Raw genomic sequence first — 18,630 nt, 5'->3', positions numbered from 1 at the left:
TAGAGAGTTTCAGACTTGGAAACTCAGAGGTAGTTCTACCCTGTCCTGTGTAAGGTTGCTATGGGTCAGAATCAACTCTACAGCAATGCGTATGGTTTTGGGAGTCAACCTTGAGATTCTTACCCCAGTCTTGCAGGCAATTGCTGGCTTTCTGGCGGTTTCTGCAGTAGTTTACAAGTAATCTGAGGGATGGAATGCTCTCTTGGTTCCCTCTACATCATCAAGTGAAATTTAAAATGACAATTGGTTGTAAGCGAAGGCATTCTTTTAAGAACCAATTTCTCCGCTCAACTCATATTTTTAGCTATGCTGTTTAGGAGGGAGTAGTGTTATGGTGTAGTTTTATGTTACGTAGCTAGAGCTGGGACCAGGGTGTCTACTGGGCAGGCTCCAAATTCAGGCACTTGAGGCAGGCAGTGCACCTAGGTGGGCGCAAACCAGGCCAGGTGGGCTTAATTTAGCCAATGGGGTCAACCAGTAATGTCGACCACACCTCCCAGCCAAAGGCACTAAAGGCCAAACCTGGAGACCACCTCCCTCTTTTGCTGTGGTCTCTCTCTCTCAATCCTTTCTTTCCCCCTCCCCCCTCTCTCCCCTCTTTCTCTTCTCCTCTCCTCTCTTCTCTATCACCTTCTCTCCTTAATAAAAACCCATCTGGATCACCAATTAGTCTTCGACATGAATTCTTTCTCCTGTAATGCCAAGGACTGAGGTATTTCCCACCAGAGAAACATGGTTGGCAGCTCAAAACTACCATCAGCTCTGAGAAAGATTGGTTTTTCTACTGCCATAGACAGTTACAGTCTCAGAAACTCAGAGGGTCACTGTGAGTCAGCAGTGACTTGATGACAGTGAGTTTGGGTTTTATTTTTTGGTTTTAGGGAGAGGGCTCAGAGTTCATATACCAGCACACCTGCACAGAGATTGTTTCTGATGAGGAGGAGGACTCCAGGCCCTAGGATTCAAGGGGACTAGACTTAAGGTGTCCCTGAAAGCAAACTCAGATATGTTAAACAGTACAGTTTACAAGACTGGTCCAGGGCCGAACAACCAAGGCATTGGGGGCATGACTCATGACTGTGCAGCCCAGAACGGCAGCCTCGATTCAAGGATACACTCAGGCAAGTCTCTAAGCCCCACCATGGGCTGCCTAAGGGGTAATCCACTTTCCAATGCCCTCTGCCTGGTGGCAAGAGTGTTCACATCCCTGGTCAATGGTCTGAAGGAATTCACTGGCAGCTTAATCCACGTGGGGACTGTGCAAATAGAATTTGGGTTTTCACTGTTATCCACAGACTTCTGAAAATTGTTAATTCTCAGAATTTCAGTTGAAATGTAGGCTTGATGATCTGCTTCTGAGGGGGTCACTATGGTGCACACAGCAGGTCACTGTGCATGTGCACAGGAATCAGTTCAACAGCAGCCAACAGCATTCTCCCTTATGTTTCTTGATGTTTGCTTTATGCCCACATCTTCTTTTCTCTCTCTCTCTCTCTCTCTCTCTCTCTCACACACACACACACACACACACACACACACTTACACAAGCACACACTGTTATTTCAAAAAATTCCTGAAAAATTCTATTCTCTTTTGATTCCTTGTTCCACTAACTTTTGGGAGCCCGCTTGTGTACATATATGACAGCATTTGTTTGCTGAAAGTGAGGAGGAATTGAACCACTTGCTGAAGATCAAGGATTGTAACCTTCAATATGGGTTACAATTCAATATAAGGAAGACCAAAATCCCCACAACTGGACCAATAGGTAATAAACAGAGATAAACAGAGAAAAGGGCTTAAGTTGTCAAGGATTTTGTCTTGCTTAGATCCACTATCAATGTTCATGGAAACAGCAGTCAAGAGATCAAAAGATGTATTGTAATGGGTAAATCTGCTGCAGAACACCTCTTTATAGTGTTGAAGAACAATGATGTTACTCTGAGGACTAAGGTGCACATGACCTAGGCCATGCTATTTTCCACTGCATCATATGCATGTGAAAGTTAGACACTGAATAAGGAAGGCTGTAGAAGAACAGATGCATGGAATTGTGGTCCACCAGAAGACTACTGACAGTACCATGGACTGCTGAAGGACTGACCAATCTGTATCAGAAGAAATAAGGCCAGAGTGCTCCTTAGAGGCAAGAATGGCAAGACACCATCTTACATACTTTGGACATGTTGTCAGGAGAGACCAGTCCCTGGAGAAGAACATCCTATTTTGTAAGGTGGAGAAGAAATGAAAAAGAGGAAGTCCTTGAAGAAGTGGATGGATTCAGTGGCTTCATCGGTGGCTCAGGCACAGCAACAATTTTGAGGATGGTGCACGACCCTACAGAGTTTCATTCGATTGTATATGAGGTCAAACAAATCCAAGTGTCCTCAATGGCAGGCAACAACAAGTAGCCAGAGCAGAGAGAAGCAATCTGCCCTCTGGGACTTCCCTGGGAAGGTCCTCTATGGAAACTGAGAAACTCTAAGACCCTATGGTCATGAGTCATAGGTGGTCGGAAGGCCCCAGAACAAATCCAGTAAGCCTTTCTAATCTGTGCTCGTATCCGTGTCTCAATAATGGCCCCATTCTCACTTATGTAGTCCTGCCTGAGACAGTGATGAATTGCTCTGCCTCCAATCACATTTTTGTGGCAGATTTCATCCATTTCTATAATTAGCAACATGGCCACACAGCCTTTGGACCCCATTATGGCCTCATGCTGATGGTCTCCTTCATCTAAATCATATCTCCTAGTTTTGTCTTTCTTCATTAATTGTATATCTGAGATACATATGGAAGGGGGATTATCTCTACAATAAGAGAAAGGGATGAGGTGGTGGTGGTGTGGAGTGGGGTGGCACACCATCTCAGAGAATGAGAACAGATGTTTCAATGGTTCCCACTGCAGCGGGGAAACTGCAGGTACACTAAAAGAACACAACAATGACAGCATTAAGGTCTTAGAGCTTAAGGACTCCCACCCTCCTTAGGCCTCTCTTTCAACTATAAAATGTAGCTCTAAAATGCAGAGCTTCTCGGACACAGTTTTCAGGAAGCCTGTGGATCCAGCAAAGCCCCAATATCAGCAGAACCAATTTGGCAATCCACAGGTCTGATTTTTGACCAGTCAGCTCACTTGGTCTAGATCACTCAATTATGTTCACATAAATTACAACAAACAGGTTCACACTGTCACCACATTTTCTAGATAAGAAAACTGGAACAGAATTAAGCTGCCAAATGAATTGGCTTCTTATAAAAGAAATAGCAAAGTGAATGTTTTGGAGAACAGCTCCCGCTGTGTTGCACAGGGAGCCCTGGTGGCATAGTGGTTTTCACTTGGGCTGCTACCAACATAGTTCAAAACCACCAGTCACTCTGAGAGAGAAACGTTAGGGCTTTCTACCCCTGTAAAGAGTTGCAATCTCAGAAACTCACAGGGGCTGCTCTACCCTGTCCAATAGGGTTGCTCAAAGTCAGGGTTGCTGTGAGTCACAAAAGATGCAATGACAGTGAGTTTTCAGTTTGGTTATTAAGCAAAATTATCAAATTCTGAAACTATTGTTTCTCGATCTAGCCTCCATCCAGATCTGCCTAAACACTTAAAAAAAATAAATCATTTTATGGGGGCTCTTACAGTTCTTAAAGCAATCAATTGTATCAAGCACATTTGTACCTATGGTGCCATCATCATTTTCAAAACATTTTCTTTATACTTGACCCCTTGGTATCAGCTCCTTTTTCCCCCTTCTCTCCCACTCTACCACCCTTATGAAACCTTGATAAATTATAATTTCATATCTTACAGTGTCCACTGTCTGACTCCACCAATGTTTATGTTGCTTGTCCCCCTGGGGTGTGGGTGTTAATACATCAATCATTGCTATCTGTTTCCCCTATCTTCCCCCTACCCTCATGGTATCACTACTCCCATTACTTTTCCTGAAAGGTTTATCTGTCCTGGATTCTGTGTGTTGAGAGTTCTTACCTGTACCAGTGTACATTCTCTGGTCTAGCCGGCTTTGTAAGGTAGAGCTAAGGTCATGATGGTTGGAGTGGGTGAGTGGGAGAAGAAGCACTGAAGAACTAGACAAATGGTGTGTACTGTGGTATGAGTTGGGGTGCCAGCCCCCCACCACTAATCTTGGGTTCAATAAGCACAGTTGTATGGTAGAGATATATAAGTATTATCTTAAAGTCATCGGGAGCATGAATGATAGAAGAGACATTACAATAATGCAGTCAGACACAATTCATGGTAGCATGCTCACCTCCTGGATGGCCATGATCTTACCCGCCAGGTCCACGCACAGTGTGGGACGAAGGGAGGTGGGATGGAGACCAGGTAGGAGGCTCGAGGACTGGGCTGGAGGCTGGAGCCCCAGCACGAGGATGGCTTCCCCTGACAAATGGCGCACAACGGGGGACAATATGAATTATACCCCATGTAACAATTATACAGCCCCACCGGAATGTACAGTGAATTTGAAAATGTGTGATATGAGGATCCAGTGTGGGGACTGAGAGAGAAGTAGTGGAAATAGTGAATGAGTATTTTAAAGAGGATAATAGGAGCAAGGTAAAAGTAAACCTGAAATTTATGGTACCATGCTCATCTACTTACTGAAAGGACAAGGTGTAAAAGTAATGAAGAAAAAGATACAATGTTTTCTAAAAGTAGTAAAAAGGTATAATCCATGGTTCCCAGAGGAAGGAACTTTTGATTTAGAGACCTGGGAGGAGGTCATTGTAAACTTAAAGGAAGCACAGAGATGAGGAGAGTATCCCTATGGAGAAGTGGAGTATCCCTATGGAGAGTATCCCTATGGAGAAGGGTTCAAGTTAAGATGGTTTTAAAACTTTTGCAGGAGGAAGAGAATGAGGATGATCAGTCTAGTGAGAAGTCATGTGTCTATTCAAATCTAGAAAAGCAAGCTAAAGTGTCTGTGAATAAGCATGATTTAGGTGATGAAAGAATCCTTGCGATATCAAATGCTATGGAAGGAAGCAGCCCTTGTACAAGCTCGGAAGAATGCTGAGGATGGGATAGATACAGGAATTCATCAATTGCTAGGGGATGCGAATTATATTACAGTTGAGGAGTCTCAACTACAGTTTACTGAACAGATAATAGGACAGATGCGTGAGGTTTGCTTAAGGGTCTGGGAAAAGATAATTCCATCAGAAGAGAGAAAGCCGAGTTACACGGCTATAAGACAACGGAATGATGAGCCTTATGCTGATTTTGTGTCCCGACTGGAAGATGCTATTTCCAAGTGTGTGAAGAATGTTCAGGCAGTAAAAGACCTAGTGCATAATCTATCTTATGATTTCTCTAATAAGCACTGTAAAAATGCCTTGCGTCCCTACAGGGAACAGGGCACTTTGCTGGGTTATTTTAGGATATGCAGGAATGTAGAGGCAGAGGCATACAAGGCAGATCTCATGGCAGCTACATTGGCAAACTATATCAGACCAGTAGAAAGTGCTTTAGTTGTGGGAAGGCAAGTCATCTTCAAAGAGAGTGTACGCACACCAGGCTGCGGCCAATGTCAGAGCATGGGCCAGGACCATGGAGATCGGGTTTAAAAGAACCTGAACTTTGCCTCCACTGTAGGAAGGGAACTCATTGGGCGTGCCAATGTCGTTCAAAGATCAACAGTGAAGGGTTGCCATTAGGAAAGACTTCCCGGAGGGAAAATAGTGGAAGGAGCTTGATGCAGAACCCTCATAGCAGAGCGTGGGAGGCAAGGTGTCTGCCTACTGGAGCAAAGAAGATCTTTGAGAGAAATGGCAGTTATCTCGTAGCCTCAGCAGGAGACCAGACTTGGCCAAACAGACAAAAACCTAGTCTCCATTCTCACTGCAGTTGGTTTGAATAACCAAGAGATGGCTCAGAAGCCCTCACTGGAGTTTGATCCTAAAAAGCAGGAACCTCTTATTGAAAGATTAATACAGTTTCTATCAGGAAGATTTAACCTTAGTAATCAAGAAATTAAAATTGATACTGGAGTTGATAAGAGTTGTGAGGAAAAGCCAAAAGCTGTGATTGAATCAGAAATGAAGAGCAGTAATTGGGGTCCGCTACCTAAAAGAACTATAGGATGTTTATTAAGAAAGTCCAACATAAATTCTCAAAGTGTTGCTGGAGTTATTGGTCAGGATTGTGAAGAAGAAATTAAGGCAGTAATGAGTTCTGATATACCATGGTTTATAAAAAAGGAGGATCGCTCAAGCCAATTTTTCCTTCCTTGAATTTCTAGAGTAAAAATGTATACCTGTCAGGAAAGAGTACTTGAGAAGTTTGACCACCCTTTAAATCAAGCGGTTTTCTGGAATGCTGTTGTGGAGAAACAGCGCCCCCACATGGAATTAGAAATTGAAAGAAAAAGGTTTGTTAACTGTGGATGCAGGGTCATTTCCTTAGGGCATTCAGGAGGGCCTAAGACCCTCCCATTAACTTCCCCTAAAGCCAGCCTAGAGGGAATGAGTGAAGTTAACCAAGACAGAATATTGCAAGGTAAAATCATACAGTGTGAGAAGCCTGAAAAGCAAAATGTCTTAATTGAGCCTATAACCTTATTGGTAAGCTTGGAGAAAAAAATGTCTGCTTGTAAGTTACTTCAAGATCAGCTGAACAAATTTATTAAGCATTTTTTTCAGTCTTTCAAGGTATGATAATAAGTTCTCCCAATTAGTTAGCTCTCTTAATTCTCTGAGTGATTGGGAGCCAGTATTTACATAACAATGAAGGCTATCTAACTAGTATTTTTACTGGTTCAAGACCTAGCAAGGTAACTGAGACTGCTAGCAATGCTTTAATATTTAAATTGTTAAAACAGAAGGGGGAGAAGAGGAATCTTATGTGTGACAAAGTTCATTTAGTCATTTTAACTAAAAAATTTTTCTCCTTAATAAAAGTTTGTAGTAAAATTAGGGAATATAAACACATTTTCAATTCTACAGAGAAAACTGATCCTAAGAAATCTGAGGATGATGGAAACCGTGTTTGGGGTCCAGGTCCATTCACCTGGAGAAAAGGATATGCATTTCTTTTTTTCTTTTTTTCACAAGAGAAAAGCTTGTAGTTAGTTCAGGGATCGTTTGCTGGCCCTTAGGAGCATTTTCCAATCCAGTCTGTTGGGGCACCACGCCCTGGCCCCAAAGTCCACTTTCAGCATTCCCTGGGGACCTTGCCACTCCATTCCCTTGCTGTTCCGCTGCACTCCCCCAGTGATTTGCCTCGGTGTGGTGGCATCAGGTCAGGTGCAATTCCCACACTGTGTCTCCGGTGCTGTCGCCTGTATCGCCCTTAGTTACTGTGGGGCATCATGTCTCATAGTAGGGCCAGCCATGTTGTTCTCTCTGTGGACTGGCTGCTCTACTCAGGAACATCATCATCACGGCCTGGTGGGCCAGGCTGTGCTCCACTCTCTCCTCCTGCCCCTTCATCTGCTCCCGTGGCATTTCTGTTTTTTACAGAATAAAACTGATGGACTCCCTTTAAAAGGACACAACCACGTTTGAAAAAAGATGGACAAGGAAGACAATGGAGAAGCACTGTTTATCCCACAACAAGTAGGGTCTACTCCCTTCTGATAAGGATAGTAGTTGTCTGTTTCTTTGTAGGAGACACTAGAGAGGTCAAACCCGTCCATGGACGACCAAGGTTAGGCTGCCATCCTAAATGTAGGATAAGCCCATCTTGTCACATGTATACCCCCAACCCCTCCTCTTCTTACTGAGTGTATTTCCCTAGACCACCCCCTCTAATTACTGTATTACCTATAGCACAGCCCCTTCCTGTGATGTATGTCCTCACCAATGAAAAAAAAAACTGAAAAAGACTGGGAAAAGTTACAGTCTATGCTCTGTTAGAAACTGAATCTCCCTCTTACAAAACAAGGGCAGCCCAAGCAACGCCTAGCCACTCTCTTAGCCTGCAATCAGAAACAAGGCTGTCCTGCTCAAAGATGGCAGCAAATGCACCATTTCGAATGTGTTTATCCACCCACCTGGTAACAATCCAATCTTCTGAATTAGATTCCTAAAAGGACTCCCTAACCCTCTTCCAAATCCTCTAATCCAGGGATAAAATCTATAATGTTTCCCATTCTGGTTTTCTTTCTACTTCATGCAAATTTTAAAATGTTGAGTCTCTTCTGATTTTGCTTCATCAGCCATGATGGAATCAGATCAAAACCATGATTTAAATTAATATAAACTTACAGCCATTGAGTCCATGCTGACTCACATGGACCCTGTAAGGGCAGAACTCCTGCCCCTGTGAGTTTCTGAGATTGTAACTGTTAACGGAAGTAGAAAGCCTCTTTACATCTTCCACTGAATCAAAAACAAACCAAACTCAGTGCCACCGACTCAATTCTGACGCATAATGACCCTACTGGGCAGGGTAGAACTGCCCCTGTGGGTCACACCACCATAAGCAGCTGCAATCAAGTCGATTCTGATTCACAGTGAGCTTCGTAACTCTGCTCCATATGATTCTCAATCACTGTGCTCTGTTAAGTACACTGCCAGGCCTTTTCCTTCAAGGCACTTCTGGCTGGTTTGATCCACTATCTTTCTATTCTTAGCCTAGTTAGTAGCTAAGTGGGTATGTGCTTGTGCTGCACAGGGGCTCTACTATAACAAAACTGAGCTCTCAAAGAAGCACTTAGTATATAGGGTCGCTATGAACAAGAGCCACCTTGATGGCTGTGGTTCCAAGGATACATATGTGCACATGCACAGTTACACACACACACACATAGTGGGTAATTTTTAGATGGAAAAAAGAGAGAGAGAAAAAACGGTGAAAGTGAACTAAATCGACTCCTTGCAGAAATCTGAAATGTTTCCTATAGGATTGTGATGTTGACCAAATTACCACATCCTAGAACCAATCAACTCTCAAGACCAAATTTGATGCCCCAAAAGATCAAAACTGAGAAAGCTTGTTTAGTCCCTTGGTTGCCAAAATGCTAATAATCTAGTGCACATGAGCATGACTGAGAAATTCACATTTGCTTTTGTAATCAATGACAGCGTCTAAATGCTTATCTTCTTCATGGATAGAGTACCTTTATGAAGACAAAGGTGGCAGCTGTTAATGAAGACCGAGTAAGAAAACCTAAGAGGTTAACTCTAGGTCCCCGGTTATTTCCTCAGTTGTACAAATCTGAGACCTTTCAGTACATGCTATATGTGGAATCAGAAGATGTTATTACAGATTCTATTCATGCATTCATTTCACATTCAACATTGGTTAAATGTTTCAGGCACTATTCTGGATGCTGGGGATACTCTAGAGAAGGCAAACAAAGTCCCTGTATTCACATACCTTATATGAAGGTGGTTGAAAGAAATCAGAAATTGTGGTAAGAGCTGTAAGAGCCCATAATAAAATGATTAAAAAGAAAAAAAGGAAGCAACCTTAAATGACTCCAAGAGAGCAAGGCAAAGGAAAGGAGGCTAATTAAGTACCATTTGCAGTTTGAATTGGGGTAATGGAAATAATAACAGAACAAGTAGATTAAGGATATATTTTAGAGGTGCTATTGACACAGTGGCTACAACAATGGGTGCAGCAAATGTAAGAACAATGCAGGACCAGGAAGACTTTCCCTCAAATGTACACAGGGCTGAACTGAAATGACTGAATGGCAACTAACAACAAGACTGAAGGGCAGAGAAGCCCTGGGGGTGGGTAGTGGGGAAGGCAAATAGGTGCTAACCACCAAGCCAGCTGTATGCTAAGGCTTTCTGTTCCAGTAAAATCTCAGATAGCCAAAGGGGCAGTTCTGCTCTGTCCCATAGGGTCACTATGAGTTGTAATCAACACACTGGCAAATGAATTAAGGATGACTTTCAAAACTCTTACTTCACAGGTTTGTGAGAGATACTGGTGCTTTTTTGTGTGAAAAGACTTCCGGAGGCAGGAGCTAGGCTGATGAGTGGAAATCTGGACACATTCAGATACCTAAAGACAAATCAAGTGAAGAGAGCTTGTATGTTTATCAAGGAGATAAACATCAGAGGTAGACAGTTTACTGATAATATTCAAATCACTGGGCAAGATGAGCTCACCTGAGAATACAGGCAGAAAAGGACAAAGAGAGGCCAGAAGCCCTGTGGTGTCCTACAAGGAGAGGAAGAATAGAGGAAAGGGAAGATGGGGAAAGGAGAAAAACTAACAAGAGACAGAAAGAAAAATAAAGTAGGAAGACAGCAATAAAAAGGCAGTATCAAAGAGGAAACCGATTACAAGGATCTACATGTGACCTCCTCCCTGGGGGATGGACAACAGAAAAGTGGGTGAACGCAGATGTCGGACAGGGAAAGATATGACAAAATAATAATTTATAAATTTTCAAAGGTTCATGAGGGAGTGGGGAGAGGGGAAAAAATGAGGTCCTGATGCCAAGGGCTTCAGTGCAGAGCAAATGTTTTGAGAATGATGAGGGCAATCAATGTATAGGTGTGCTTTACACAATTGATGTATGTATGGTGATAAGAGTTGTATGAGCCCCTAATAAAATGATTATAAAAATAAAATACAAAAGAACTTTTAAAAAAGGCAGTATTCTGGGAGTGTCCTTTATATGTTTCTCAAGTCCGGCCCACCCCCTCCTCCACCCAAATTCTATTAATTAATGTTTAAAAAAGGAGGGCCAGAAAGCCAGAGAGATGGAGTGACACTTTGTAAAATCCAGTCCAGAGCTTGAGCCAAGATCAAACTTCTGACACCAGTGTTTTCCATGCCTAGTAACGCTTCCGCTCTGGCGGTCCCCTCTTACAGGAGGACAGTCTGAATAACACAAAGAGGAACACAGGATAGACTACAAGGTTCCTATGTCCCCCACCCACCTCCCAATCGGTTTTGTTGATATTCAGAGCAAGCTGGATCTAAAATCAGAGGTGTAAAGCAGCCATAAATCAAAACTCCCATTTTCCCCACTTCTAAATGGCACCCCTGCCACTAGAACATCCCCATGAACAGGGATGTAAAACAGAGTTGTTGATTTTGTATATCACTTTTGCTTTGGAGAAGTAAATTCGGTTAAGGTTTAGATTTGCTCACACCTGCCTTGGGAAACTCGGTTAAGATTCTATCCTATGCTACAGTATTCTGAAATACTTCTGCTTTTCCACTAAAACCTTTTACAATGTAGCTTTTGGAAGAAAAAAAAACCCACGATTAATGAACTGCTGAGATTTCTGACTCTCTGGAGATGATTTTATTAGGAATCCTATTTCCAAACAGCCATTCAGTGCTTCAAAATAAGTACTCATCTAATTTAATTGTGATGACTTCGCCAGACAGTAACAGACCAAGATGATGTTTACAAAAGCACTTGTCACTCCCTCTAGAAGTAGCAATGAGGTTGGGGGAGTGGGGTGCGGGGAGAGAGTGTTTCATACTTTCTGGGTGTTTATAGTCTGCAACCAGTGATAAAGCGACACTTAAGATTATTTAAAGAGCAAAGCACTTCAAGTTTGGGACCTCCCGTAAATTATCCTACGTTCACTGGGTTGCCTCAGCCCCCAGGTACCTGGGACAGGTATTCCGAGTCGCCATGTGCTTGTGCTAGGAAGCACTCTAGGAAGGGACCCCGGGATGCTATTTTACCCGCCGGCGACGACAGGCTCCAACATTAGGAGCTACTCCAGCGGAGCTTGCAGCCACACCACAGCAGCTGGGAAATAAACGTGACCCCGCACGACAGCCAGGCTTCGGCCAGCGGAGCGAGGTGCAGCCTTCCCAGTCGCTACCATTCACAAACACTTGCGCTCTGGCCAGGCAACCTTTTGGACACGCATTCTTACCCCCTTGAGCAAAGCAGGGCGTTGGGGGCGAGGCCCCAGGGCTCCTCGGCGGCGCTGGGATTTAAAAACACGTCCGTGGAGCCCACCACACAGGCTTCCCGCTCCTAACACACACTTCTGCGGGAAGAGACACCTGAGTGGCAAGCGGGCCGCGGCGTCCGCCTAGACGCTGTGGCGCGAACGCCGCTCTCCGCTGAGGCGCCCTCAGGAGGCGCCCGCCCGCGACCTCCGGCCGCGCCTCAGCAAGGCGTCCCGCGGGCCGCCGGGCGCGCGTGCTCCGAGCCGGCAGGAAGCGCGGCACGGGCGCCGGAGCCGCCGGACGGAACCTGCAGGAGCTCGCCGCCCGCCAGCGCGGGGCCCCGGAGCCGCCGCGACCCCCGCCCTCGGCCGCCCTCAGCCGCGCCGCATCCGGGTCCCGCGCCGCTCTCACCTGCCGGGCGCCCCGCGCAGCGCGCTCCGGATCCGGTGCGCCGTCAGTAGCCCCAGCCGCCGCGGTCGCCCCGCTCGTCACCTCCCGCCCGCCCGGCGCGGCACTCCGCCACCCGCCGCCCACGTTCAGGGCCCGCTCTGCCGCCGCCGCCCGAACCGACGGAGCACGCGCGCCCGCGCCTCCCAGCGAGCTGCACGGCCGGCCGGGACCTCCAGCCGCCTTTCTGGAGCCTTTCCTGGCGGGTCCTGAGGGATCGCAGAGCCCCCGCACCCCTGCCTTCCGGAGCGGCCCGCAGCCGCCTCGCGGGGACCCCTCTGCCTCGGCGTTATCTCGCAGCCCTTCGCCCCACTTGTGCCCCGCGGCGCCGCAGACCCCAGACCCTCCTTCCTGAGCGTGGGAGCGCGGGGATGTTGCCCCGCAGAGTGGATGCCCTTGAAAGGCTGAAATTCCCACTTCCAAGTTCAAGAATATTATTCTGTGCGTTCATTTTTGTGATAACAGCTAACACTTTGCTGCAGTTTCATCGTTTAACCAATCCTTTTCGTATTCTGCTCTCCTGTTCGCTTTTCTCTCAACCAGGAAATGTCACACCCCTCATTCTTGGATCACAGTTGAATTTTTTATTGATTATAAACCCTAATGTCGACTTACTGTAAAGCACCTGTACGAGGAGGCTTCAAAAATTCATGGGAAATTATCTTCTCGATCTTTCCGAAGCTCCCGCGTATTGTGATGCCAGTGTACAATTAGTAAAACCCCTCTGGCAAATAATTCAGTAGTCTGGGATATAATTTAGAACTATATGCTATGCAAAGCAAAGGTGGCAAAACAATCCAGTGGTAAAGGAATACTTTGGTTAATGAGTGGTTGAATTGGCTGAATTTACAAGAAATCAAAGGAAGGAGCATACTACATTCAAAAATAAACTCTAGGAGGATTAGAGCGATAAAATATTCAAAGCATTAAAAACTTAGAGGGATTTATTTTCAAGAGTAGCAATTTAGCTTTAGTGAGGTGGAAACTTTAAGCAAGACAGGAAGGTTCATGTCTTTAAAGGAAAGATAAAGCTATTTGACTATATACAGATATTTTTACCTTTTAGCATGGTATCACAATGACAAGAAAGGTGTTTTAAAAGAACAATTGGCTATGCAAAACGCATGGCAATCTAACATAAAGTTTCTATAAATTATTTTTCCAGACAAATTGCTCGGTTGTATGTGTTTTTAATACAGGCAATGCATACACAAAGACAACTAACAGAAGAGAGGTTCATAAGCATGATTCATAAACATTGAAAAGATGCCCAATGTCGTTGAAAGCCCTGGAAACATAAAGGGTTGAGATATAAATATTAAAGTCATAGAGAGCATGAGCAATAGAAGAGATATTACAATAATGCAGTCACACACATATCATGGTAGCATTGCTCACCTCAGCCCCGCTTGGTGGCTTGGTGGTCCATGTGGAGAGAGGGGGAAGGGAAGGAGGACAAGGGGAAATGGAAACGGGAGGGTAAAGACATACATCACAGGAAGGACTTGCACTATGTGATACAGCAGTGAAAAGGGGTGGTCTAGGGGCATACCTGCAATAGGAAGAGGAGGGATTGGGGGTATACACGTGACAAAAATGGGCGGATCCTACATTAAAAAATTTAGGATGGCAGCTTAACTTTGACCTGTTTTCTGGATCTCCATATGAATCATGATCAGTAGGGTGTGAACTCCACCTACTGGAACCAAGCTAATGGTTCCAAGTTTTAGAGAGAAGCAATCCATTGTCTCCAGCAGCAGGGAGCAGAGACTGCAGTCTGGCAGCATTGCCTTCAGGGACTTTGCAAGCATCTGACCCACACACATTATCCCTCTAGTAGGAATCAACCCAGTTAACTTAAATTGGGGCTTTTTATCTCCAGACTATATCTTTTTATTGGAGTAGAAAGCCTCATCTTTCTTCCCTGGAGCTGGCTGGTGGTTTTGAAGAGTGAAACTTTGTGTTTAACCGCTAAACCCATAACCTCCTATGGCACTAGAGCTCCATGACTCTGAACTAGCAAGGTAAAATGCTTTGCCCTCAGGCAGAGTTTGTTTGCTTCCACCCACTTCCCTGGCCAGCCTTGTGAGGAGTAGTCTAGCCCTCAAGAACTTGCCTGAGTATGCCCTTGATGGGAACTGGGGTACTGAGGTTGCACGTTCATGCCCTGGCCAAGATGGTTGGAGGGCCCTGAACCAATCCTGTAAACTTTTCTTTTTAACAATTTATTGGGGCTCATACAATTCTTCTCACAGTTCATACATATACATACATCAATTGTATAAAGCACATCTGTACAGTCCTTGCCCTAATCATTTTTTTCTCTTTTCTTCTTTTACATTTAATTAGGGACTCACACAACTCTTACCACAATCCATACATATACATACATCAATTGTATAAAGCACATCCATACATTCCCTGCCCCAATCATTCTCAAGGCATTTGCTCTCCACTTAAGCCCCTTGCATCAGGTCCTCTTTTTTTTTCCCCCCTCCCTCCCCATTCCCCCCTCCCTCATATGCCCTTGGTAATTTATACATCGTTATTTTGTCATATCTCCTGTAAACTTTTCTAATCTGCAATAATGTATTTACTCCAATCACGGTCCCTCTCCCATTTCTGTAGTCACATTTCCAACTGTGATGGTCTGATCTGCTGGGAACGTGACTTTTAAAGGGACTTCCTTTGTTTTCCATGTGACCGGGCTGTTGTGGATCCCTTATTCCCCATTATGGCCTCATGCTTACGGTCTCCCTCAACCAGATGATTTGTTTTTTCTGGACTTTGTCCCATTCAAGATTTAACAAGGGGGTCTCTGTAAATTATATTTGAACTTCAAGTCTTCTCCCTGACCTAAAACAATGCACACACAAATATATACCAATTTGATCATTTCTACATTTACAATTTGCTAACATTCATTATATTTATGAAATTATGTAGCCATTCTAACTGTCCTTTTCCAGTTCCAAATTTCCATCATACACATAAGCTCACTGGCCCTTAAACTTTTCACCTAACCTTCCAAGTTCCTGTGTCAATCTGATCACAGACAGATTATTCTTTAAAAGAACACAATGTCTAAAGCAGATCTTCTTTACTGATTCAGCTATTGGATGGCTTTTTTTTTATTGGATGGCTTTAAAAAGGCTTTCCAAAAATCAAATCTGCTGCTATCAAGTTAATGCTGACTCATAGTGAACACTGGCTATGGGCTTCTGAGACTGTAATGTTTACAGGAGTAGAAAGGCCCACCTTTCTCCTGCAGAGCGGCTGGTGGTTTCAAACTGCTGACCTTGTGGATCACAGCCCAACACGTAACCACTACACCAACAGCGCTCCTCAAAAGGATTTTAGGGGATGTTTTGGGTTTAAGGTTTTAGGATCTCCACTTTTTCTTCCCCCCCCCCTTCTTTTCACCCAATTGATATTTGATTCATACTATTTCATACCTTGGTTTTACACATAAGATAGCTCTTGTTCATAACAGTTCATACAGTGCTTCTACATTCTCCTCCTAGAGTATATGTGCAAAAATGTGGACATATCATAACACTTTTACAAAAGGCGCACACATGCATAACCAGTTCACAGATAGAAAAAGAGAACCTAACGGCATTGCAGACTCCCACTTGAAACCCCTCCCAGTCACCGACTCTGTCCGCAACTTCTAACATCAGAAATCCATTTTTCCTAGTTTTGATCCTTAATTAAGTGAATTCATACAATGTGAGCTCTTTTTATGTCTGACTTATTTTGCCATTTATTGATCCTAAGCTCTTGGTGATATACCTATACAACTGTGTGTAGCAATACCTTGTTCATTTTCAGTTAATATGTATCATTGTGTCATTTTTTTTCCATTCTCATTGTTTTATAGTATTTCATTACATCTATTGCTCCAAGGGAGCCCTAGTGTCAGAGAGGTTCTACATTGGGCTGCTAACCTCAAAGTAGGCAGTTCAAAACTACCAGTCGCTCCATGGGAGAAACGTAGGGCTTTCTGCTCCAGTAAAGTCACAATCTCAGAAACTCATGGGCAGTTGTTCTACCCTGTTCTATAGGGTCACAATAAATCAACATGGACTTATGGCAGTGAGCGAAATTTTTGTATTCTGTTCTATACGGTATCATGTTTCCCTTTAGGAATAATTGTTATTTATTTGGTCCCTTATAAACGTTTGTTTCCAATGGTTTGATAAGCAAAACAATTGTAAATTCAATCTCTAAAAGACTGTTTAAAATATAAACTGTCCATTCTTACATCATTGTCAATTGCTCTTCCATGCGGAAATTGAACTGCTAACACCAAGGTCAGTAGTTCAAGCTTACCAGCCCCTCCGACGGAGAAAGATGAGCCTTTTTGCTCACATAAAGATTCACAGCCTTGGTGTGTCTATGTAGGCTCACTATGAGTCCTGAGCACCACCTGTCTGTGGAAGCCAGTCATCTTCTCTCCCCAGCCACTGCTGTCATTGCCCAGTGGGCACAGGAACAAAGGGGCCATGGTGGCAGGTATCAAGGTCGTCTCTTGGAATTACCATGTCCTGTGGTTAGAGTCCATGGTAAACTACAACAATACAATTCTGACAAGATTACTAATGGCACAGACTCTTCAGGAGTGACAGATTCGGTCACTGAGTCAGGCCAAGAACCAGGACCAGCTGTAGGACTTGTGAGGGCAAAGGGAATACAGAGTGGGTGGTGGAAGAAGGCAGCTCCAAAGAGCAGACCAGCCACATGATCAGTTACAGAGACGAGGACTACAGTTATTCTGAGGGTTTCCTCTTTGCATGTACACATCCAATATTTGGGGTTCATTTATACAATATAAGATGAAAATGGGGTTGTGTGCTGTCAGTCGTACTCGTGTTAGTTGTGTCATGTTACATGCGAGTATGTCTTTGTTTGGAGATTCTGTTTGGTTTACAGAGAAGTGTGTAGGTGCCAAATAGACAAGAGGTTTCGTGTCAACTTGGCTGGGCCAGGGTTTTCAGTAGGATGTAATCTAACTGCATGGTGAGCAGCTATGCAGTTGTGGTCAGATGAGGGTGGAGGGCAATGGACAGGCAGTTTTCTCCTATTTCAGCAAACTCTGTGGGAAGCCATGCCTTTTCCTCCTGGTATGAATCCTGCAGCTGTCTCCTTGACCTCTGGATCTTTGGACTTCAACCACTGGCCTGTCACCTTCCCTGCTCATCCTATCATCTCTCAGCGCCTGCCAAGTTGCCATCTTGTTGGAGCACATAGCTGTGGGAGAACAGCCTGAGGAGCAGGCTCCTGAGAGGGAACATGGGGATTGGCAGGCAGAACGCCCAGGCCCAACTCAGTGAGCTGTTTCATTTCATCCAGACTGACGCTCCTCCCTGCGATGTCATGGAGGACAAGCTGGAAGCAGTTTGTAAATGACCAGGCACCTCACACCATGAGCTTTCTCTGAGGGTCCGGGATGGTGGGACCGTGGACTCTGATGCTTGGGCTCTCAGTCTAACCTGCCCAATGTGACTCTGAGGGACATTCCACTCAACCTTTAAGGTTTCTTGCCCCTGATCCTCACCACCATAGCCCACTCTCCTGATTTCCAGTCTTAAGAAGTTGCCACAAAGAGCTACATGAGGCTGGGCCCATTTGAGCTTCTTCAAACATAATTCATTGTGGCCCTCATGTTCAGTGTCCACCTTCCTACCCAGGGATCCTGAGTGGCCTGAGGGCACAAGGTGGCGAGGGCTGATGTGCAGGCTGTCTGAGGCAGGGAATGTGCAGGGAGTCCTGGGGAAGAAGAGCAGAAGCTCAGTGATGTCAGTGCTCGGAGAGAGAAGCAGTATGGCATGGCAGGCGGGGGGTGGGATGGGGAGCAGGTGATGTGTTTAACAGAAGGGCATGGGGAGAGGAGCAGTGTGGCATGGGGAGGGCAGGTCATGTAGTTAACAGGAGTTCATGGGGAGAGGAGCAGTATGGCATAGGAGCTGGGAATGGCAGGTCATGTAGTTAACAGAAGGACAGGGGGAGAGGAGCAGTATGGCATGGGGAGGGAAGGTCATGTGGCTAACAGAGGGCATGGGGAGGGGTAACTCAGTGGGATAAGGACAGCTGCCATCAAGGTGAGGGGTGGGGGTTCAGGAGGCTGTGGATGATGTTAGGGGTGAGGAGGGGCAGGGGTAACAGAGCCTGGGAAAGGGTGTGACCATGCACTGCAGATGTCCTTGCCCCAGCCAGGGCTACTGTCCAGGTTGTTTGCTCCTGGCCACAGCGGGGCCTTCTGTCTCCTACAGCCACCAGGGACAGGCCCTAACAGGGGTCAATTTTGTCAGCAGACATGTCTAGAAGCTATT

Source organism: Tenrec ecaudatus, unplaced genomic scaffold, assembly GCF_050624435.1.
Source record: "Tenrec ecaudatus isolate mTenEca1 unplaced genomic scaffold, mTenEca1.hap1 Scaffold_3770, whole genome shotgun sequence".
NCBI lineage: Eukaryota > Metazoa > Chordata > Mammalia > Afrosoricida > Tenrecidae > Tenrec > Tenrec ecaudatus.
This window is presented reverse-complemented; position numbering follows the sequence as displayed.